The following is a 25,747-nucleotide window of genomic DNA, read 5'->3' on the forward strand; positions in this document are numbered from 1 at the left end:
AGTTAATATGGTACTTTATGGTGTTTACAAATCTGTGTGACCTGGCCCATGTGTACCACTACTTCAGCCTCTGTGATTTCATTGATCTTTTCATGGTTCAAGTCCTATATGGGCAAAGGTACACATGGATTCAGAGAAAATGTAGTATGTTTGTTTCAATATTTATAATGGAACCAAACATCATAATGATGCCTTTGGTGTTGAAACATCCAGATGGTCCTTCCTTTGCACAATGACCTATGCACAAACGTGAAAAGTACTATTTTGGTTTTAGACTCCATTGGGTTTATATGAGTTCTCATTATGGCTGCATCTGGGTTAACTTCATTCACTAAAACCCTTCTTTTCTATATCCTAACCTTACCTTGAATTGAATAGGATATGCTCAATTACGTGGGAGACCCTTCTTGATCATACTGAATTTTTCTTTCCCTTGCTTACCTGTGATATTGCCCGCGATTATATATATACATATTCCAAAATATATATATATTGACATGTTTCCTTTTCTTCTTTTTATTTCAAACAAATTTTCTTGAACTCTTACTGGAGAGCCTAGATCAGTTTTTCTGGTGCTTGACATACTCCAAAATGGCCGACACTTTTAGCTCTCGATTTACATGTATTTGGATGCCATAATGGCTGCCATTGTTCCTTCCCATAGCTCCAGACCAGTCCCTTTTCACTTTCCACTACTCCCAGTGTCTGCTTATAAACTCCATGGTTACAGAAACTTTGTGATCCCGGGTTGCAGATCCAGACGCAGGTTTACTGGCAATGCCCATACATACTGAAAGTAAGTGTCGTCTTACAGGTTCACTGGGTATGTGTTTGATTTGACGGCATCACCGCGACCTCAACTTCGCTACTGCCCTTTTTTTGTTTACCCAGCAACTTACATATTTATGTAGTTATTCGTGACGCTGAGCTCTGAGGCTAATCCTTTTCCTCGGCTCGCGCACGCTGACACTTTTTGGATTAACTCGGTGTCCGTGCGCGCTTTATTGATTTCGGCACATCATTGCCGTATGTGATTTGCGCTTTCATTTATACGATGCCCATACATATTTTAAAGTAAGCAACTAACAGGTCCACTATGTATGTTTTTGATTCAACGCATTACTGCGGCCTCAGCGTTGCTATTGCCCGCTTTATTTATTCAGCTACCTGCGGAGTCACGCGTGACGCTGGGCTCTGGGATTAATTCCTATTCCTCAGCCCTCGCACGCTTACACATTTAAGAACGATTTGATGTTCATGCGCGTTCCCTGTATTTCGGCATATCTTTGCCAATAATAACGCGCGCCTTCGATTTGATGCACCTTGCTGTCCTGACCCGTATTAGTCTCTCTACCCCGAGTGTATAGCTATTCCTAGAGCGACACGTAAGAAATGGATGCCCCTGCCATTTCGGCAGTACAGGGATACACGTGTAATCTCTAGACACGTATCTTCTTTTTCAATAATTTTAACACACGTGCTGGGTCCCGTGGTTGCCTTTCTTCGCAAGAGTCTTGACATACCTTTGACTGCGCATTCACCTATTAACTCATGGCCATATCATAATTAGTTTTTTTCCTTTGCAGGCTCTATGATCTATCATGACATCATGGGCTCTTAATTGAATTATTCTGATTAGTGTTATGAGAGTCACGCTAATAATATTTTATGTCCCCTTATCTATTTATATATGTATAGATCAGAATTGACCTTTCTAGCCTGGACTTCCCCGATGTGGCCCTACCATTAATTTTTGGAGGGTAAGCTATTGTGAATATTTACATTCCTAAATTGGCTTGTGCACTCTTATTTATTATTATTTTTTCCTAGTCACTCATATACCACTTGGCACTAGAGTGAATTTGCACTTCAATCTTGGGGTTGCACAGTATATATATTGTTTTGTGTTTAATGCTAATTGAGGTTCTCTGCTTTTTATATTTCCTTAGGTTTTTGACTTTTATATGTGATAAACTTCGCAATTCAAAGGATTAGGTATATTATTGGGTCCTGACGAATCGCATAAGGTAATTCCTTGATAACAAGCGAGAAACATGTTGACCAATCATATAGAGTGACACAGGGGATCCTGTGTACTCTGTCTTTTGAGGTTTATACCTACCTGGCTTTCATGGAAATTGTGGTCATTACTCCACCAATTCCCAACTTTATTTGATTTTAATCTTGTCAGAGGTTGAGTCATGAGCATTAAAATTATTAGATTCTACCTCTAGATATTTTTAAATTTTTTTTTTCCTATTTACCAATCCTTCACTTTATTCCTTTTCTCAACCAGCCAGAAACGAGTTTTCTAAAAAAGATCTCCGGCAAAGAGCCCCCCTGTGGGGCCCGTCAGGCATTGCAGTGCCGGCCTGACGAGGAGCTGGCCCTATGATGAAGCATGTCACCGGATGGTGAGTGAGGGCTTTTGCTTCGATAAAGTTCGCCTTTCAATGACTCGCTGAACTATTTCCTTGAAAGAAACCCTTTAGCATTAGGTGGAACCGTGTGTAACCTTTTTTGATTTCTTATCTATTGGGAACCTTACACACGGGACCAGGAGTTATTCTCCGAATATCCCATTTTTCTTGCCCCTCCTGTGTTGTTTTTTTGATGCATCTGAGATTCTACATTATTCACTGGGACAGCTGTTTATTTAAAAAAAGGAACTTGATTTAAGTGATGTATTGTAATACCTTTGAGCTTTCACGTTTTCTGCAATTTCTTCAATGACATGGGCAGTATTTCCTATTTTATAGAACCTTTTTTCCATAAAGTAACCCTGTCCGGTTTTCACTCCTTAAAATCTCTTCAAATCCCCTGTTTGAAACCATGCATGCTCCAGCCCTGGATTCATAGACTCATTATAGATGTTTTGAGTTTGTGAAACTGAAAGACACAACTACAAAGTCTGGTGACCTATCCTCCATAAAAGAAAAATTGTAATGCTCCTGGCATCTGGAATTACATTGGAACTGTATCAGAAAACATTCTATAATGTCTATGTTACAAGTTTCAAATTATAAAGAACCACGCCGAGTAGGTATCTGCGTTGAATGTTTATTCAAGGTAACATGGATATTGACATCTCATTCATCTGTCTCCTCTCCCATCGGTCAGGTCGCCATTTCAAACAATACATTGCTCTCTGGGTTTATTGTACATCCACATTCTGCAGCGGGAGCCAGTGTTCCACTTCACTTACCACAATACATGTAACATACATATAATATAAACGTGAATATATTACATATCTCCATCTCACATAACAAAGCTACATCAATACCTAATTCCAAATACAAACTTTGTCGACTTACACCTAAAATTAATCTCCTAAAAATGAAGGAAGCAAAAGACACATAACATGACAAGATGAAACCTTACATTTTTCACTTTAAAGCATAGTCCTTTATATACAATGGCAGTTTGATTTTTCTTTCAGAAGTCTTTTGAATTTTTTGATCAACATCCTTCCCGGCAGTATCTTGGTCATCATGTTTCTTAACAGGGAGTCTTCTGCATTTGACTACCCTATTTAGATTCCACACCAGGTGATCATCCGTCCCAAGAGCATTTGTAAACACCTTTATAATTCTCATAGGTTTGGATAGCTTCCCAGATCCATCCCTTCAGGCGGGTTTCTTTATCATGACCTAATCTCCAACTTCCACAATGGCCTTCTTAACTGAATTCTTCCCATCAAAGTTCTGTTTGCTCAGACAAGCACCTTTTTCTTCTCTGTGTCTCCAATTCTCTGCAACCACCCTCTTTCCTCTAACACTCAAGAATTAATTCACCAAACCTGGTTTAAGTATATTATTCGGTTGTCTACCACGAAACAAAGCAAATGGAGATTTACCTATCATGGTGTGTGGAGTAAACCTATAAACACCAACCTTCTTTCTCACCTCCTGCTTCCAATTCAATTGATTACTCTTTGCCATGGAGACAGTTTCTTTCAGATTTCAATGAAATCTTTCCACTATTCCATTACATTCTGGATAGTACAACGCACTCTTTTTATGTTATATTCCACAACACTTCAAGAAATCATCAATTTCCTTGGATACTAATTGCTCACCATTGCCAGTAAGAAGAGTTAATGGAATCCCTACCCTAGCTTTAAGTTCTTTCATAAATGCAATAACATTTTTAGTTTCAATATTACTGGTAAATCTAACTTCTGCCCAACTGGAGTATATATCTTGCACTACTATGACATAATTCTCAAAGTTGTCACCATAAATAGGTCTCACTATATCCAAGGCTATATCCTGCCAAGGACCAGCAGGTCTGTTTCTGATAATCATGGGTGGTACCTTAGGTTTCATTGAGTTCTCACTAACCGCACATTGGATACAATCCCTCACTAGTCTTTCTGTATGCGCATCCATGCCAGGTCACCAGTAGGAGGAATGCAACCTCTCTTTAGTCTTAGAAATGCCCATATGGCTCTCATGTGCATGATCCAACAACAGTTTTCTCAGGCTGCCGGGAGGAACTAATCTGGTTTCTCTAACCAGAAAACTACCATCAGTAGAGAGTTGGTCTTTAATGCCCCAAAATTCCCTACAGTCAATACCACCTTGGCCCTTGTACTTCCACCCCTCCTGCACCAGCTTGATAACTTTGAACAAAACATCATCCAACTTCATCTCATCACACCACTTCTCTTTAGATGTAATTGCATAATACACTTCGCAAACACTTTCAGGCTGATCTGACTTATCTTTCACCTGTTCACCCACCTCCGGTACAAACCTCAATAGAACATCCGCTGAAACGTTATCTATCCCTGGAACATACTTTACCCCTCTTGTTGGAGAACAACACCTAAACCTTTATTACTTGCATGAGTGGTCAAAGTTTATTTTATTCTTGGATCAAAGTTCCTCAAAAGTGGTGCCTTAGTCAATTTTCCCTTTTTATCAATACATTTCTTTTCACATTCTGCGTTCCATTTAAATTCTATGCCCTACTTCAATAAACATCTCATGTTATTACAAGCAACAGCAAAATCTTTCACACATGTATTATAATACTCAGCCATTTTGAGAAAACAAATCAATTCCTCCATATTTACTGGTGAGACCATATCTTGAATCGTATTGATTAAATATGTCTTTTGGTAGACGCCATCACCAGAGATAGTATGACCCAAGTAGACAATGGTGTCAGTACCAAACTTAATTTTTTCCTTCTTGATCATTAAATTGAGTTCCGATAATCTCCTCAAAAGCCTCCTGAGTCTTTCATTATGTTCACAGTTATCCTTACCACAAACCAAAACATTATCCTGATACACACACACACACACACACACCATTAATACCATTTGGAACCCTCTCCATCACCCGCTGAAAGTCTGAGGCCGCTGATACCAGACCAAAAGGTAGCCTAATAAACCTGTAAGTGCCAAAAGGTGTGATGAAGGCAGTTAAACTTCTACAGGATGAATCCAACTCTGTCTGGTGATAGGCAAACGTCAAATCAATTGTTGAGAAAACTTTAGCTTCTCCCAACATTGTTAGTAGCTCACAGATATTAGGAAGGGGATATTTATCTGTCACCACACCCTTGTTAAGTTTGCGCAAATCCACGCATAATCTCATGCTACCGTTGGGTTTCCTAGCAATCAACACTGGTGCTAACCATTCTGTGCCCTCAACCTCTTCAATTACACCTGGGGCTTGTAATCTATTTAACTCACTAAGTAACTCATCTCTTATGCCAAAGTGTAAATTACTGCAAGAAGGTATAAGGTTGGGAATCAATTGAATTTTATGAATATATCCTTTCAAACATCCAAAACTATCTCTAAAGACTTTAGGGAATTCCTTAGTCAAGTTATCTTGTAATTTAGAAGTAGTCTCACTATCTATTATCTTATTAACACCATGTATTCTTTTGACAATAATGGGTGGAGCACTGTTGGGGTCCAACATAACTCCCAAATCTTTTTGATGCCACCAACTTAATCTATTATCCCCGTTTTTTGACACATACATTGTCCCTGTGGTATACTCAATTAGACCTAAAAAGTAGTCACGCAGTTCAATAGGTTCTCCCCCATATGCACAAGGAGAGACACCAGGTTTCATCTACTTGACTTTGTTTTTTAGTTCATTGTTATAAAACATGTTAGAAATTATGGTAATCTTAGCTCCATAATCAAATAATACCTTGGTCTTTTTCCTCTCAACTAAAATAAAATCTAACGGATCAGTAAGAGGGCTTTATCCCACTTGAAGGACTATTTCTCCACACTCAAAATCTGAATTTTCAACATTAATTTCATCACTTTCACTAAACTCATTCATGCCCAATTTGGATTTTTTTTATCTACAAACTGCAGCAAAACAACCCTTCTTTTTGCAATATAGACATGTACCATTGAGTTCGTGCAAATTTTGTTGTTGGCAAAGTGTCCCTCTTTGCCACACCTATAATACATATATTTTTTAATATTCTGTCCACTATATCCATGTGACATTTGTTTTTTAAAACTTTTAACCTCTTTAACTAAACTTACATCCTTACTCATGTCCCTTCTCGCAATCTCTACACACTCCACAGAGTGTTTGATCTTTTTATCCACAGCCATAACTTCATCTAATTTAGGATCACCATGTAACCATAGTTCACCACGCACACTCTATAGATTAAATACCAACATGAACATGAATACTTCCTGATCTTCCGACCCAAGACAGTGAAGAAGTAAAGCAGTCCTTCTCTCAGCACTTAAGGACCTGCCGCATACTCTACAGTACCTTTCAAAATCTTTCTTCCACTTGCTCCTTTTAATAGGAGGATCCCCAGGTGTTAGCAAGAAATATGGAGGAGTTGTAACGTTCTGCATTTTGTTTGTGGTATTAGTGATAATAATGTTAATGACAATCGATGAACACGGAGATATAGCAAACAATATAAAAGATGAAGCACAACAAAAATTTAAATATTATGACACACTTAATGAAATATGAAATCCTAAGTGTGTCACTGAAAACACACCAAATGTACCTTGTGGTTTGTCCACTGAGCTCAATCGATAATAAATTGCACTTGAAATGGTGTGTGTAACATCAAAAACACCTCTGCTCAATAGATATTTTATTGTAGAACTAAGAAACAATATGGCCTCTACGAGAAACATTTTGTTTCTTCAGTATTCGGTAGCTTTATAGTGTTGGATGCCTCTCACCACTGTAGCATGTTCCCCTGGCAAAACATACGCTGTATTGTGCCCCCACCTGAGAACAGCGTGAGGAGCAACAGTAAAGCGCGATGTAGAGCATTCACAAACACAAGATGAATTGTGAGCTCCACATCTCAAATTACCTAAAATTAACCGGATTACTAAATCCAAGGCTGCCGGGTTCCCTCGCAGAGAGTGTACTACTTCAGAAGACATCCAACGTCCCAAGATTGTTACAATGCGGATGAACTACGTCTCGAACCTCGTCCTGTCCTTCGTCGCGATGTTGGGATATCAAACTTGGTGACCTCCACTCATGTGCTTACTGACAGTGTTACAAGGTTCAAATTATGAAGGACTATGCTGAGTAGGTATGTGCGTTGAATGTCTCTTCAAGGTAACATGGATATTGGGATCCCATTCATCTGGCTCCTCTCCCATCGGTCAGGCCGCCATTTCAAACAATACATTCCCCTCTGAAATTATTGTACACCCAGATTCTGGAACGGGAGCCAGTGTTCCGCTTCACTTACCACAATACATATAATATACATATAATATATAAACGTGGATATATGACAGTCTACCAGTTGTAGCCATATTAAAATGTGCTGTGTTAAAGAACAGAAGAAAATATGTAGCTATCAATTACTGCAGGTTAGAAAAAATCCCAAACGTACACTAACTATATATTTTTCTATCTCTGAATGGGGCACTACCCGATATACCCAATCACAAAAATCCGGAAGTACAGGAAGTCAGGAAATTTGCTAAGCACAGATTTGTAAAGTTAAGACATTCAGGCCCATATTTAGTCTTTTTGTGCTCCACATTTGCATCATTTTTTTACACAAAAGCAGCATAAACTTACAAATTACAATTATATGTTGCAAATTTGGCTTGCTTTTGCTTAAAAAATGACGCAAAGGCGGCACAAAAAAGCACTTAGCCAAGAGAAGACGCTGGCTGTCAGGACAGGATTTTAGGCCAAAATGTCAGTCCAGTATATATGAGGTAATCAGCAAAATGAGATCAAAGAGTCCACGTGGCTAAGCATGACTATTTGTGCAAATAGTTTTGTTGGAGTGTTTTTTTAGAATTAATATTAATATGAAAAGCTTGCAATATAATGTGTAATGAAGCTGCGTAGAGGATATGGTAACCTAGAAAAATAATGTACGTGTTTGAAATGTGCCCACGGGGAGTGGCCACCAATGTATACGATGATTAATTAAACTGACTAATGATGAATTAACAATGTACTAATGTATGATTTTCCATTAGCATTAAGGATTATGTATTACGGTTTTGCTAAGTTAATCACTAGGCCTTAGTTAGCAAGGGTCTGGGCCTAGCTGCCTGGTCTCATATTAACTGTGTTTTTCTAACGTGCAATGTGCTGCTTTCCTGAAGGACACAAAGCTGTACTTTTCCAGAAGCTACAGATATGTGTGTAGCCGTAGTAAATTCTTTCTCATGGGACCCGACTTGCTCAAGGAGACATTTCTTGCCGAATGCTACAGTGTAATTTGCAACAGGTGCAAGGTTGCCTGGACTACGAGAAGACAATGGAACTACTGACTGGAGCGACAAGTGTAACTTTTCTTACCTGACATTCCACCCATTGAAGACGTCAATCACAGGAGCCAATCAACTGCATGAGAACTGTCTTAGGTGAAAATTCTAGTAAGGTGTGTGGCAGATTATTGGACAGAGATAACGATGCACCAAATATTGCCCAATGGGAAATTAGACACTTGTTCGACAACTTTGTTATAACAACGTGACCCAAGGAGAAATCAGCCATTACTGAGCTATCCCTCTGCCATTCCTCACCATTCTCATCATCCTTTGCCATTCTGAGAGACTTTGCCTTTAGCTGTCTTATACTTTAGTCCATACTCATCCTACCCTTTGCCTGTTATGCACTTCTCCTCCTTATGAGGGAAGAGTCTTTACTTACTATGCTCTACTGAGACTTACCTGTTTTATCCTGGCTGATGGCGAATCGACTGATGTCCTGAGGACGAAGACTGAAGCCGCTTGCTGACTCATTGGGATGGGTAACTATCTGATGATAAATTGTAATTGTCTGTTTGCCTTTTCTTTCTAGGTACCAACTGCTCTTTTGATAGAGACCATAGTTAGATGTTTTCCAAATTCATGTTGCCAAATTGTTTTGCATGAAGCCCAACATGCTGATGCTAATTCGAGGTTAGTTAAGAAGTTCACTAATATCAGGTGCAAATAGACAAATGACCGACTTCTTGCTTTGTTTAATAAATGTACTAATGATACTCTGCTGAAGTTGACTCATGTTAATGTTGTGCTTTGTTCTAATGTTCATGATCTATGCTTTGAAAACGTTTTGCTCAAGTTGCCAGATTATAGTAGTTTTGATGTGCTTGCTATTGTTGAGGCACATAAACGCGATACTAGATTGTAACTAATAGGGAATAAATATCCCAACTCTTACTAGATTTGTTGTGGTTATTCATTGTTGAAAGGTCATGATGCATTTGTTGTATTGATCTATATTAACAGTAATGATTAGCTCGATTGATTAGTATCGTGAATATTAATGAGGTTATTGATCTATTGATTGCAATGCAAATTGGATATCTCATTCTGGGAAGTCCTCAAACGTGGTCAAAGATTCATTGGCCTAAAACGTGTCCCCTTGCAAGTTAATTTATCAATGTTCGGACGCGTTATCAGTTCTGGTAGCAGAGGACGGTTCCGGCCCTTTGGGGCCCTAGGACGAGGGACCATTGTTTGAAAACAGTTTTTGAGATGATGCAAATTGGAGAGATGATGTGCCCCTAAGTCCCAAATGACTTTCCCGAAATCTCGGAGCTTGCTGAAGTGAGTTGGGTATGTTCTCGGTGTTCCAGTGATAGTGTGAGTTACGTAGGGTTTGGGCTTGCACAGCTTATGCATACCGCAGGTGAATTGTGAGGTTTGTGAGAATTTTAGGCCAGGTAATGTTTTAGTAGTAGTGTGCGTACTCCGCAGTATGAGAGTAGGGAAGTCGGCGAACTTCATGTGAGTGTGGCGCTTTGTGCTAAAAAATTGTCCACGTGGTTGTTGGTGATGTACGGACCCTGCGTGGTCTAAGACTCCGGAGTATACTGATGGTTTATGTTGTAATTTGCGCAGTTCAATAGGCCAATCGGGCGTGGTTGATGAGTCGTGTATGAGTCAATGTGAGTGAATGAAAACTTCAATGGAGATTTGGTGAGTTCTAAAGTGCACTAGGACAACCCATTGATAAGTCGAGAGTAGAATTTGCGGGTCAAATTTTGCTTGCGAGTGCAGGATCTGAGAAGGAGAGAGTAGCGGCTGAGGCTAAGCAAAATCTCCTTAAAGTTCTGAAGCGATTGTGTTACCCTTCCCTGTAGTAAACCGGCAAATTTGAGTTTTGTTAGTGCTCGCAATTAATTGCATTCGTTTTTGTGTGAGCGGAGAGTGAGGAAGACAAGCCGCAAGACTTTGTCAGCCGCAGTGTGTGAGTGTGATGTCATTGGAGCCACGCTGGGATAGGTCAGTGAGTAAGAAGGGTCGCACATGGATTGGCAGCCGTCTATGAGAGGCAATTGGTTGAGAAGGTAGGCGAAGAGAGTTCTGGGAATTAAAGTCACTTCCTGATTCGATTGTTAACAAAATATAAGATGCAAAAATGAAGTTTTTCAAGGCTTTAAAGGGGAGATGTGTACATTACCGCAAGTGTAGGGGAGCCTACACCTCCAGAGGATACACCGGCTTATGCAGTAATGGAGGAGAGGGGAGTCGCGCCATGTCTTTGGCTAAAGCAATGGTGCAGAATGACAGAGAAAGAAGGGTGTTTGGCGTTTCTGGAGCACGGAATGTTCAATATAATGATTCTGGAAAATTTGCGGAGGGTGTTAAATAAACAAAAGCCACCTCCAAGGCCAGCATAGTTTGAGGCATTAGCAATTTGGGAACTGATGGCCATACGACAACGGCAACAGAAATTTGAGAGGATAATGAGGAAAGCTGAAAAGACACTGGTGGAGGCTAGGTGGGATAGCGCGCAGAGGGTTTGGAGAAGAGAGATAAAACAAAAACGGAGTTAGGATGTTTCCAGCGATAACTCAAGAAGGTGGAACCCAAGGAGGGAAAGCCACTTGTAAGACGATATAAGGTTTCTAGCAATGAAAAGTAGACTAAGAAGTCCTGGGCAGAGGCAGATGACTCAGATGATGATGAGTTCCTTATACAGTTGCTACATGATCGACCACCGCCATATGCCCTAGATGACAATAGACCAAGTACTAGTGCAGGTCCTGTAAATTCGACACAGAAGCAGGGTACAACAAACACGGTACAGGTAAATACTGTTGCGACACCAGTTCCGATACAGAGCAGTGTCACTGTGTCTACTGCTCCAGAGATGCAGACACAGCGGCAGCCACCACCGGTTCAGAGGTTCTACCCTAATGTCCCTAGAGACTACTACGAATTTGATGGTGCCGTCAGATCCGGCATATACGAGACCAAAGCTAATACAGACTGAGCCAACTCCACTTTTACTGCCTCAGGCACAGCAACAGATGGTCCCAAATTACACCTCAGTCACAGGACCGCAGTAAGCTACAGCACCGATAATGAATCAGAATATGGGAGCTAATGCTCCACAGGGTTTGGGAAGCAGGCAGCCGCCAGCCGCTTTATCCTTACCTATTACAGTTGGTCCACCAGTACCATTGTATGCACAGACGAAGTCTGGTGTATGTGATCAGGGAGACATTACAAGAGGCGGGTTTGTAGGGAGCTCTCAAGGGATGAATCCAGTGGAACAGACAATAGAGAGGTCTAGATCTCTGTTAGACTTCAGTCCGATCGGGGTTCCTCCAGATACCATGAGACAATCAGGTTTGGGACTGCTGACTCCGCAGATCTCAAGTGCGAATGTACCGCAAACACCGATGATGCAGGCTGGAAATATCTCCCTGCAAGGTTTAACTGTGCATCAATTGAATGAATGGTTAGACAACTTGAACTCCCCACAGACTACTCCTGCGACAGCAGAGCGGTTGGAGAGGGAAGAGTACCTGAATTCTGTGAGGTTGGGCATGAAGGCAAATTAACTAGTTGAAGGGAGCATGGGAGTGAGCAGGCTAGAGTCATACACTGAAGCAGAGTTGAGGTATCTGTGCCCAAAGATAACTAAAGAAGTGAGCAAGGTGCACCAGAGGGTTGGCAAACCTGGCAGGTAAATGTGGCATAGATTTGGACTGTACTAAACATCTGAAGAGGAGTTACAGGTTAGATTTTGAGCCTAAGGATTTTGAACACATGAGGATACCAGTACAATAAAGATGTTGCCAATGAGAGAGATGGCAGGATGGGTTCTTGTCCATGTACCATTGTCTAGAGGTGACATTCTGTCATTCACAAATGATTTCCCCAGGCTGAGGGAGAAACCAATAGAGTGGTACAAGCAGACAGATAGGTTTGTGAAGCTTCCGAAGTATCTTTGGGAAGACCTGAATATTCTTTTTGAGATTATAGTTCCAGCTGATTTGTGGCTTGAGTGCAAGAGGAGTGTGGATTGGCCAACCGCAGAAAGCAAGAGATAGAGTCACAGGAGCACCGTCTCCTGAGGTGATGAGGTACTACTATAAGGTGATTGAGTTCTTGAAGCAGAAGGTGTCGCCGCAAAATATTGATTGGCAAAAGATGGATCGAACGGCGCAGGAGGCCAAAGAGTCGATACATGCCTACTATGAGAGATTGTTGAAAGCGTTCAAGCACTACAGTGGTACAGAGGTCATAGAGGCGAAGGACATGAATCACCTTGTGTTCAGGTCTGTTGAAGGATTGAGTCCCAAGATTAGTCAGATGATTAAGAATCATTTGATCTGTTGGCAAACAAAGCCATTTGACAAGGTGTTGCAGTATGCGAAATACTGGAGTGGCGAAATTGAGTTGAAGCAGAGAAAGTTAAAAGAGAAAGTGATGGTAATGCAAATTAAGGTAGCGCAAGCAGGGATGCAGGGAAATTCTTTACAGCAGATGGTGCAACCGTGGTCCAGATTTGAATACTGTAGTGGTTGAAAATGATGTGCAGGGGATGAAGAAGGTGTTACCTTGTCATACTTGCGGGGGCGTCGGACACTGGAAGCAGGAGTGCCCAATGATGGTGCAGGAGGGTGTTGTTCAACAAAGCAATGATGTCAATGCATTCCAAAACGTTAAAGAACCAAGAATGAGAGGTCCAAATCCGAAATTCCAGAATTACATGGTTCATGGTCTTCAACAAGTGCAGAAGCCATGTGTACAACCGGTGCAGATGCAGCAAATGCAACAGCAGGTGCCTTTGGTACCTAGACAGTAAATGCAGTTGCCTTTAGCACCAATGGGACAGCAACAGGTGATGCTTCCTCAACAGGTCACAAGTCAAGAAATGAGTCAAAATAATGCAGTACAACAATTCCATTGCGTGGTGAGAATGGAATAAACGATGAATGGTCGGATGAGAGCTCAGATGGTGAAGAGCGTAGGCTTGCAGCGTCCCTAGAAGTAGATCAGAGAGGGCCCTATGTGCAAGGGAAAGTGATTGGTCACAAAGTCTCATTCTTGTTTGACACAGAAGCTACCCGCTCTACAGTCAGAAGTGCAGAGGTTCCGAAATTGCATCTTTCGGGACGTACAGTCAAGGTAGTAGGAGTGGCGAATCAGCTCTTGACTAACCCAATCACTGATCCGGTTCAGGTTGAGATTGGTACTTTCCAGGGGTTGCACAGGTTCGTAGTCTGTGATTCAAGTCCTGTGTCCCTACTGGGAAGAGACTTACTGTGCAAGACAAGATGTTCCATCACCTGTTCCAATGAGGGAATTGAGGTGCAGACAAACAGTGATGATGAAGGGGATGACGGTCAGATTTCAGATCCTGAAACGGAGACGACAGATGAGGAGTATCCTCTGATTAACTTCTTCCCAATGTTTACAGTGACTGAGCTGCCAGCAGATTTGGAGGGGGACAGTCAGAGAGAAAGTGTGGGACTTGACAGGAAAGGAAGTGGGACTGATAAAAGGAGTCGAACCAGTCAAAGTTAGTGTGAAGCCGAAATCTGTGTTCCCCCAGGTACTGCACTACCACATGGCGCAAGATGTCCTTATACAGGTAGCGCAGTTAATTGCAGACTTTGTGAAGCAAGGAGTTTTGAAAGAAGTGATGAGCAGTCCATGTAATTCACCGATAGTGGGACTGAGAAAGCCTTGTGGGAAAGTTCGAATTGTCCAAGACTTGAGAAAAATTTATGACATAGTGGTGAAGTGTTACCCAATGGTGCCAAATCCAGCTGTGATCATGTTCCAGGTTCTATGCCATGCAGAGTGGTTCACAGTAGTAGATTTGCCCCAAGCGTTCTTTTCTGTGCCTCTTCATGAGGACAGCCATTTTCTTTTTAGTTTCAAATTCTTGGACCAGGTCTACAGCATCCAAAATGAGAGATGACTGCAAGTATGATTCGATTGCCTCACTGAACCACTTGGGAAAGAAAGGGCATAAAGTGTCCCCAAAGAAGCCGCAGTATTGTCAGAAAGAGATGAAATACTTAGGTCATCTAATTGAGAAAGGGTCGAGGAAGTTACCCAGGGAAAGAGTGGCCGCCGTGTTATAGATGAATACCCCAACGACACGGAGAGACGTTAGAATGTTTCTGGGAATGGTGGGCTACTTTTGCCAGTGGATCCCGAATTTCTCAGTCATCTCCAAGCCATTGGTGAGACTGACGGTTAAGGATGGGACAGGTGTCCTAACACTGACAGAGAAAGAAATTAAGGCAGTTATCGAGTTGAGAGAGTGTATGTGTAGGGCTCCAGCTTTAGGTATGCCTGATTACACGAAGCCTTTTTTTCTGTTTTGTCATGAAAGTGATGCATGTTCCTTGTCTGTCCTGACACAGGTCCATGGAGGTGTAAACAGACCAGTAGCATATTTTTCAGCTACTTTGGACCCAGTTGCAGCAGCCTTGCCGGGTTGTCTGCGTCCAGTAGCAGCAGTTGGTCAAAGCCTTGTGAAGGCATAGTGATGACACATCTTTTAACAGTTATGGTCCCACACTCAGTTGAAATCTTGTTAACCCGTACCAAAACGCAGCACATGACAAATGCAGGACTGCCGAAATATGAAACGATCATATTGGGGTCACCAAATGTAACAATGAAAAGATGTACAGTGCTGAACCTGGCAACTTTGCTTCCAAATGCAAACACAGAAGTTGAGGATGCTGATGATGTAGAACATGATTGTCTTGAGTTAACAGAAATGTGCACCAAACCAAGGCCTGATATTAAAGATACCCAATTGGAAGAAAGTGACAAAATTATCTTTGTTCCTGGCTCATGCTTAAGAGACTCAGTAGGAGTGCTGAGAGCCGGATACGCTGTGTGTACGATCACTGGTATCCTGAAAGCGTCTTGGCTCGAGAGAGTATAGTCTGCTCAAGTGGCAGAACTGGTTGCTCGTATTAGAGCTTACCATGCTGCTGCCGAATTGAGGGTAACTATCGAAACTGATAGCAGATACGGATTTGGAATTGTTCATGATTTTGGCCAGCTATAGTCACAGAGGGGTTTCCTGATGTCTTCTGGCTCTCCAGTGAAAAATGGTGAAAGAATTAAGGAGCCCTGGTAAAATGCAGCGCTCATTTGAAATCGCAAGACTTTGTTTCAATGGGAAATGGATATGTGGATCAAGTCGCAAGGTTTTGTGCATTGAACTGTATATCATTCAAAGATCAGTGGGAATTATTACCTGAAACAGAAAATGAGACATGCACAGGTTACGCATTAAGGGTGGTTGACACGTTGGAGGAATTGAAATTGTTGCAGGGACGTGCCAGCAAAGATGAGAAATGTTCTTGGTTTAGGATGCAATGTGTACAAAGACCAGATGATTTGTGGGTTTCAGATGAGGGGAACATGGTTTTGCCGAACAGTCTTCTGTCACAGTTTGAAAGGTTTTACCATGGGCAAGCACATATTGGGAGAGATGCGATGATCAGGTTGTTCAAAATTGACTGGTTCAACCCGAAGTTCAGACAAGCTGCAGAGGTGATTTGTCACAGGTGTATCATCTGTCAGCAGATGAATGCGGGGAAAGGGACAGTGGTGAATTTGAGCCACATTGGGAGAGCAGGAGGTCCATTTAGCAGAATGCAGTTGGATTTTATTGAAATGCCTGTGTGCGAAGCTGCTGCTTAGGGAATTGATTCCACATTTTGGGTTTCCGATCTCTGTAGAATCATATAGGGGAAGTCACTTCAACAACGAGGTAGTTAAGCTATTGTGTGCAGCAATGAACATTGAGCAGAAGTTGCATTGTAGTTACCGCCCTGAAGCATCAGGATTAGTGAAGCAGATGAATGGCACCCTGAAGTCGAGAATGGCAAAAATGTGTGCAGCTACACATTTGAAATGGCCTGATGCATTGCCTTTGGTGCTAATGTCAATGAGAAACACGCCCAACAAGAAAACAGGAATGTCTCCTCAGGAAATTCTCATGGGCCGAGCTATGAGACTGCCCGCAGTGACTGCGAATGCTCTTCTGAATATCACGGATGATATGGTGTTGGACTACTGCAAGGGTCTGGCTGACGTGGTCCGCTCTTTCTCTCACCAGGTGGAAGCCACCACACTTCCACCGATAAATGATCCAGGTCACACTTGAAAGCTGGTGACTGGGTTGTCATCAAGAAACACGTGAGGAAGTCGTGTTTGGAGCCACGTTGGTAGGGGCCATATCAAGTAATACAAATGACTACTACTGCTGTGAAGTGTGCGGGAATTCCAAACTGGATCCATGCCAGTCACACAAAAAAGGTGACGTGTCCAACTGATGAGGAAATTGAATTGTCAAAAATAATGGCAACAGAAAAGGAAGTCTCAGGGCCAGAGAGTAATCAAAGGGGAACTGAGACAGAAGGAGAGCCTGTTGAGGACGGCTTGGTCTCTCCAATAAGAGACGAAGGAGAAGAGACCCAGAAGCCCCTGACAGACCCAGAAGGCAAAGGAGTTGAGGCGGAAGAGAATCAGAGTGTCCAGACTCCTCCTGAGCAAATTGCAGGTCCATCAGGAGAAAACACCATAGAGTCAGAGGAGGGCGACGAGCTGCCACAAGGAAGATCAACGACCAGAGAGACACTGAAAGGAGGTAAGTGGCCAGAACTGCAAGTGACTAGGGGAATGGTGGTTGTCGAAGATGCAATAGAAGAGGAGGTAGATACAACAAGAAGAGAAGGTCTGAGTGAAGAAGAGTTGCAGGGTGATCGCAAGTTGAAAAGAAAGAGAGTGGCAAACAGAAGGTATGCAGGTCCTGAATGGGCGTTTGCAACGTCAGCTGAGTGGCAACAAGAGTTCTTGGCGTTCTGTTTTGATCGAGAAGTCCCAGGTCAGTACTTTGGCACCTGAGTCTGTCCAGAGACAGAGACTGAGTTGATGTGAAAAAAAAAAAAAATGAGTTGAAGAAAACTGAGAAAAGAGACTGATAAATTACCAGATGTGACACTGTTAACCTGAATTGACTTTTGAGAACTGATTTTGACAAGCTGCTAACCTGAATTGACAAGGATCCTGGGAGTGAATGTGAAAGCTGTAAATAATTGCTGAAGAAAGACTTTCGTTTGCTTTAACTTGCTGAAGAAAAAAAAAAAAGGGGCTTTAACCATCCTCAGTTGGTTGTTGTTTGAACTAATAATACTTCGCTTTCTGATTCTTTACAGATCATGGCTAATGTTAGAGATGATAATAGGGGAAGTAGGCGTTGAAAATGTTTGGGTGTCGTGTGTGTGATATTCATCATAGTTTTGATTGTGGGAATGCCATTGGTGGATAGGGGTGAAACTAACAATGCTACAATTCCAGAGACCGCTGCTACACTAACAGCTTAGGAGAGGTTCAGCAGGACACAAGATATTTGCATGAGGGAACTAATGTGAAAGGGGAACTATCAACTAATGTTTTCTATCACTTGCTGAGTTGCTGAGTGAATATGTTGACACAGGTTCCTGTTTCAGTGCAAGAGGGACTTACCTACCATAGTTGGCCTTTAACATATGGGATAAGCTGTAGTTTATTACTAAGACGATTCTATAACCAGGAAGAAATTCAATACTTTTATTTGAATCATGATCTTGTGTTTTCTTATGTGCCTATCACAGAGGATTTAAATAGTGTAGCTAAATACTATAGCATACAATTAGTTAAGATGTTCTTTGAAGCAACATTAACAATTAGTACATCTTATGCACACCGCAATATTTTGACATGTTTGCTTACATCTGTAGAGAAAAGTTTCTAGATCGCACGGAAGATAGAAGGAGGGCATTGAAGGGTAAGTTGGAGAAAGGATTGCAGCAGTGAGCTTTTATTAGTAGTGAGAGTTACAGTGCGGTTAGGGAACAAGGGAAATTAGCTTTAGATGCACTACACTTAGGTAAGCTTTGCATTATGAGACCAAAGTCATATTATGACAATGTGTTTGTGGGAATGAGTGAATGTAAGCATGTGCTTTTGTTTCAGAGTAAATGGACGTTCATGTTAAATGGACAGGATCCATCGATCCCTGGGATCTATTACGTTTGTGGACTTAATGCTTTTTACCGTCTTCCAAAGGGATGGTATGGGACATGTTATTTGGGGATAGTTTTCCCAAAGATATATCAATTAGAGGACTTGAAAAAGTTTCCCGAAATTGTCTGAATTACATCGTACTAGATAAAGGAGAGAGACTGCTGGTGTAGTAGGAGACGTATTTGGGGCAATAATTCCTTCAGTGGGGGTTACCTTGAATTCCATAAAGATTCGAAAGTTGTCTACTATTGTGGATAACATGCTGACAAATTTTACAGGGGCAAGACTCCTGATGGATACTGAACTTGCCACGGAAAGAGCTATGGGCTGTATGTATGAAAACATTTTCTCATAGACACTGAGTGGGTAAAAATGTTTGATACATCTGGCCCTATGACTCTTCAAAACAGGCTTGCTTTAGACATTCTTTTAGCGAATAATGGCAGAGTTTTTAAAATGCTTAATGAGCGTCATTGTTGTGCCTACATACCTGATAATAATAATGAAATTAGAAGAAAGCTTACTAACCTAAAAGAGATAGTACAGATTTGAAGGAGCTGAAAGAACCTGGAGTTTGGGAAAAGGTTGGACAAGGACTTGCTAAAGTGGGAAGCTGGCTAAGTAATATTTGGCATGGTATATGGGCAAAAATAATACAGGGAATATTGATTGTTTTAGCTTGCTTATTTGGATTATGGCTGTCATGCAAAATTAGTAAAAGAATCAAATTGAAAATGGCGAAAAATAATAAGAGGAGGGAAGAAAAGAAAAGGGAGAAAATGTTCAGAGCAAAATTAGAAGGGGCAAAGTTGAAGGAAGCAATTGAGGTGAGAGAATTCTAGGATGGAAATTGTAAAAGAAAAGGTTGGTGTGATGACAAGAGTCATCAGAGGAGGGATTGTTGGAGTGTGACTTTTAGAATTAATATTAATATGAAAAGCTTGCAATATAATGTGTAATGAAGCCGCGTAGAGGATATGGTAACCTAGAAAAATAATGTACGCGTTTGAAATGTGCCCACGACGAGTGGCCACCAATGTATACGATGAATAATGAAACTGACTAGTGATGAATTAACAATGTACTAATGTATGATTTTGCATTAGCATTAAGGATTATGTATTAAGGTTTTGCTAAGTTAATCACTAGGCCTTAGTTAGCAAGTGTCTGGGCCTAGCTGCCTGGTCTCATATTAACTGTATTTTTCTAACGTGCAATGTGCTGCTTTCCTGAAGGACACGAAGCTGTACTTTTCCAGAAGCTGGAGATATGTGTGTAGCCATAGTAAATTCTTTCTCATAGGACACGACTTGCTCAAAGAGACATTCTTGCCGAATGCAACAGTGTAATTCCCAACAGGTGCAAGGTCGCCTGGACTAGGAGAAGACAATGGAACTACTGACTGGAGCGACAAGTGTAACTTTTCTTACCTGACATTCCACCCGTTGAAGACGTCAATCACAGGAGCCAATCAACTGCATGAGAACTGTCTTGGATGAAAATTCTAGTAAGGTGTGTGACGGATTATTGGGTGAGATAACGATGCACCAAATATTGCCCAATGGGAAATTAGAGACTTGTTCGACAACTTTGATATAACGACGTGACCCAAGGAGAAATCAGCCATTACTGAGCTATCACTCTGCCATTCCTCTCCATTCTCATCATCCTTTGCCATTCTGAGAGACTTTGGTGGTCATTACAACTCTGGCGGTCGGTGTTAAAGCGGCGGTAAGACCGCCAACAGGCCGGCGGTAAAACAAATGGAATTACGACCGTGGCGGAAACCGCCAACATAAACAGCCACTTTAACACTCTGACCCCCACAGCGGTACAAACAAACAGCGCGGCGGTCACCGCCAACAGACAGGCGTAAGACAATATACCGCCCACAGTATCACAACCTACCAATCCGCCACCTTTTCCGGGGCAGATTCACCGCGAACAAAAACATGGAGGAAACAGGACTTCGAAGGGAAACCGCTCACCTCAACACACCCCACGAGGAACCAGGACGCCATGGAACCAGAGGTTCACATTTTCCCAGCTTTCCTCTTCTTGCTCCTCTACCAGGAACACGAACACCGGCGGCGAAGACCACGGTGAGTACTGCACCTACAACACAGGGGAGGGGGGAGGGAAAAAACATGGACACACACAGACACGAAACACACAACACCCCCACCCCCACCCTCACCCATGACAACACTCACACTAATACATATTGATACATCAGAGTTACACCCCCCAAACCCTCCCGGAAGAATGCAAAGACAAAAGGAAATGAGTTTAACCAGTGTAATATATTAAAATCCAGTACGCAAAAATATATGTACACTATTAACAAATATATACACCAAGAATTGAAGTCCAGGTATTGCTCCATTTAAGTCCGTGGAACACTGGGCCCACATTGCATGGGCGAGACCCACAGAAGGTACCCGAACATGACGGAGAGAACACTGCAGGGGCATCAAATAGAAATAAAACAGGCACCTCAGGGGGAGGAGAAAGGGGGGGCACCTCAGCCGGATAAGTGCACGACGCCAAATCCACGAGGGGGCCACATGCCCACTCTTCAATCCTGGGGAGTGCAAAGCCACAGTCTCTCAAGTCTCTACAGTGGGTGGTTTACCCACTGTTCAATCCTGGGGAGTGCAAAGCCACAGTCTCTCAAGTCTCTACAGTGGGTGGGTTGGCCACTGTTCAATCCTGGGGAGTGCAAAGCCACAGTCTCTCAAGTCTCTACAGTGGGTGGGTTGCCCACTGTTCAATCTTGGGGAGTGCAAAGCCACAGTCTCTCAAGACTCTACAGTGCGTGGGTTGCCCACTGTTCAATCCTGGGGAGTGCAAAGCCACAGTCTCTCAAGTCTCTACAGTGGGTGGTTTGCCCACTGTTCAATCCTGGGGAGTGCAAAGCCACAGTCTCTCAAGTGGATAACAGTCTCCACTGGTTCTGGAGGGGGCTTTGTGCCCAGAGTGCTTCATCCTGCCAAGGACAGAGGTAGTGGATGTAAATCTCCACTGGTTCTGGAGGGGGCTTTGTGCCCAGAGTGCTTCATCATGCCAATGACAGAGTAGTGGATATAAATCTCCACTGGTTCTGGAGGGGGCTTTGTGCCCAGAGTGCTTTATCCTGCTAAGGACTGTGTGAGTGGATGCCTGTCTCCACTGGTTCTGGAGGGGGCTTTGTGCCCAGAGTGATTCATCCTGCCAAGGACAGAGGTAGTGGATGTAAATCTCCACTGGTTCTGGAGGGGGCTTTGTGCCCAGAGTGCTTCATCCTGCCAAGGACTGTGTGAGTGGATGCCTGTCTCCACTGGTTCTGGAGGGGGCTTTGTGCCCAGAGTGCTTCTTCCTGCCAAGGACAGAGGTAGTGGATGTAAATCTCCACTGGTTCTGGAGGGGGCTTTGTGCCCAGAGTGCTTCATTCTGCTCGTGGCGGACTCAGTACCGTCAGTGCTCTTGGCGCTCATGGGCCAGCGGTGCTTGTGGCGGCGGTGTCCATTGCAGCGGTGTTTGTGGCGGTGGTGTGCTTGGCAGCGGTTTTTGTGGCGGCGGTGTCCTTGGCAGCGGTGCTTGTGGCGGCGGTGTCCTTGGCAGCGACTCAGCTGCTGGCGGTCCTGTCTGGACCTGCGGGGCTGCCGCTGTCTGTCCTGTCTTGGCCTGTGGGGCTGGTTCTGGTGGTCCTCTGTGGGCCAGCGGGGCTGGTTCTGGCGGTCCTGTCTGGGCCTGCGGGGGTGCTGCTGGCGGTCGCATCCTGGCCAGCAGAGCTGGTGCTGGCGGTCCTGTCAAGGCCAGCGGAGCTGCTGCTGGCGGTCGCCTCTTGGGCAGCGGGGCTGGGGCTGGCGGTGGCCTCCTGGAGAGCGGGGCTGATGGCGTTCTCCTCCTGGGAAGCGGGGCTGGTGCTGGCTGTGGCCTCCTGGGCAGCGGGGCTGATGGCGGTCGCCTACTTGGAAGCGGGGCTGGTGCTGGCTGTGGCTTCCTGGGCAGTGGGGCTGATGGCGGTTTCCTCCTGGGCAGTGGGGCTGATGGCGGTCACCTCCTGGCCAGCAGGCTGATGGTGGTCTTCTCCGCCGTGCCGATCTTCCCAGACTTGTCGGGTTTCTTGTGAACCTTCCCCACCTTGGAAGGTGTCGCAGCTGACTCCACACTCCCACCTGTACCCCTGGGAGCGGCGTTGGTGGCTGGTGTCTTCCCCCTCTCCCATCTGGCACTGGCCAACTTTTGATGCTTGACAGGTGGGGGACTAACCGTGCTGTGGCTCCTTGCCACACTGGCTGCCCTGCTGCCTGGTGCACTCCAGAATCTGGTGACTACTGGTACCACTGACTCTGCCGATGTCGTGGCTGAGGTGCTAGGTTGGGACCTGGAGAGTCGGGCCCTAGGGGACTGACCGGGTTGGGGAGGTGAGGGAAAGAGGTCAAGGGTGGACAGGAAAATTTTCTTGGGAACACTGGGACGGGTAGCTGGAGGGGGTTGGGGAGTGGAGGAAGAGGTTGCGGTTGTAGGAAGTGTACGTTTGGTGACTTTGGGTGAAGATGCATGTGCTGGAGGCTGTCGTGAGGTGGATGGCTGTTGGGTGGGTATGTGTCTGTGTTTGTGTACCTTGGGAGGTGGCGTCACAGACACACTGGGAGAGGACACAGGGGATGTGTGAATTGTAGTGGGGGTGGTGACTGCACATGAAAGGGGTGTGGTGGTGATGGAAATAGTGGCTGTAGATGAGTGCATGCAGGTGTGAGTGGAGACGAGACTGGGAGGGAGAAGGGAGATGAGGAGGAGGGGGACATAGTGGATGCAGTGGATGTTGCTATGTCTGCATGTGTGTGATGTTTGCGTGATTGCCTGTGGTATGTGTGTTGCTTACGTTTGCCTGAGCTTCCTTAGTGTGTTGGGGTGTGTGCATGCTGGTCTGATGGTGCGCTTGGGGAAGGCTGAGGTACAGGGGTGTGGGTCTGGGTAGAGGAAGTTGGAGGAGGAGGCTACAGACAGGACAATGGCTGCCATCAGTGCTTAGGCCAGAGTCTGAAAAGCTCGCTGAAGGGCTGCCTGACCAGAATGAATGCCCTCTAGGAATGCATGTGTCTGTTGCAACTGCCTGTCGACACCCTGGATGGCATTCAAAATGGTAGACTGCCCAACAGTGAGGGACCTGAGGAGGTCAATGGCCTCCTCACTGAGGCCAGCAGGGGTGACAGGGGCAGGGCCTGAGGTGCCTGGGGTGAACGTGATGCCCACCCTCCTGGGTGAGCGGGCACGGGCAAAGGCTGAGGGGCTTCTGGGAAGGCGGTGCTGGAAGGGGGGGTGGTGGCAGTACCTGTAGATGGGGGGGCACAAATGGGCCCGCCACCACAAGGGATCTCCCATCAGAGGACGAGTCCGTATCACTGGTCTCAGCTCCTGTCCCTGCCATGGAGCTCCCCTCGACCTCCGTCCCACTGGTGAAATCCGACTCCGTAGTGTCGGCCTCCAGGGCCATGTGGGATGCAGCTCCCTCCTGCTCCGGTGCCACTGCTCCTCCGCCTGATGATGTTAATGCACACAAGAACAGGGAGAACACAAAAAGGGGGGGACGACAGAAGAAAGACATGTTGAGTGCATGCATTACCGATACAGTTGGTGGACACGACAGACACAGAAGCCCCCTGCACTATGCCGCGCACTTGGGGTCCACTTTTCAATCTCTGGGACATGGCCCTTAAGGCTATGGCTGACATCTGCACACATGGATGTCACAGGAGCCTGACTAGGTGTAGTTGGCACTGTACCCAGGTGGGGTGGGGTGCCAGAGGGCCTGCCTGAAAAAGGAGACCTAACTAGCACACTTGCCCTGGCCTAGGTGAACTCACAGCCCACCTCCACCACCTAGACACCTCCACTGCGCGCTGAATCAGAATGAGAGTGTATTCACCCCCTTGTTGCTGCTGTGATGCCCTCAAGCGCCCATCCAACTCTGGGTACGCCACCGCCAGGATCCTGAACATCAGGGGGATCATGGTGCGATGGGCACCCCTCCCACGTTGGGATGCCATCCCCAGCTGGGTCTCCGCCATCTTCTTGCTCCAGGGGCGAATATCCTCCCATCTCTCACGGCAGTGGCTGCTCCGTCTGTGATAGACCCCCAGGGTCCGGACGTCCTTGGCGATGGCATCCCAAATATCCTTCTCCTGGTGGGCGCTGGCCTACAGGAAATGTACAGGGGAAAAAGAGAAGTTATTTCCAACTGCACTGTCACAGTCATTGGCCCGCATCCCTACCCTTGCCATGTGGCACATGCACTCACCGTTGTTTCATGCACGCCTCATTCTCCCCCTCCCTATCTTTCATCCACCCCACTCCACACAGGCATAGCCCATACAGCATGCTCCCAGTGTACTTACCTTTTTGTCTGGAGGACCGCAGAGTAGCGTGTACTGGGGGAGGACCCCATCCACGAGTTTCTCCAACTCCTCAGATGTGAAGGCAGGGGCCCTTTCCCCAGACGCGCAAGCCATTGTCTCTTCCAGACTGGGGTCACAGCAGCACTTGCAGTATAGGTCCTCTCCTGTCGAAGATCAGGTATCGAGTGATTGAACAGATAGAAAATGGTGGTCACGTTCGCGGCAGTGCGCACCGTCACCACCGGCGTATATCGTCATTGGCTCCTTGGAGCCATAGGGTCAATGTTAACCAATGGAGAATTGCGCCCCGGTCTTCGACCGCCTACCGCGACGGTGTACAACGCCAGCGCAGTTACCTCATATCCCGTTGTCCCACTTTACAGGTCAGGCAGCTGCCATTTCAGGGGCCCACATGGCTCTATTTTTAACTGCGTCACACATAACTAGGCCTTCCCTCAACACTCAGACATGCTTATTTCGGATTATGAATCGTGTTCTGTGTAAGCTGTGTGTATGTACCTCTGAGTAGGTTGACTCTGTGCTCGCTGTTGTCCATCATAGGCAC

The sequence above is a fragment of the Pleurodeles waltl genome, chromosome 3_1 (assembly GCF_031143425.1).
Source record: "Pleurodeles waltl isolate 20211129_DDA chromosome 3_1, aPleWal1.hap1.20221129, whole genome shotgun sequence".
Taxonomy (NCBI): Eukaryota; Metazoa; Chordata; class Amphibia; order Caudata; family Salamandridae; genus Pleurodeles; species Pleurodeles waltl.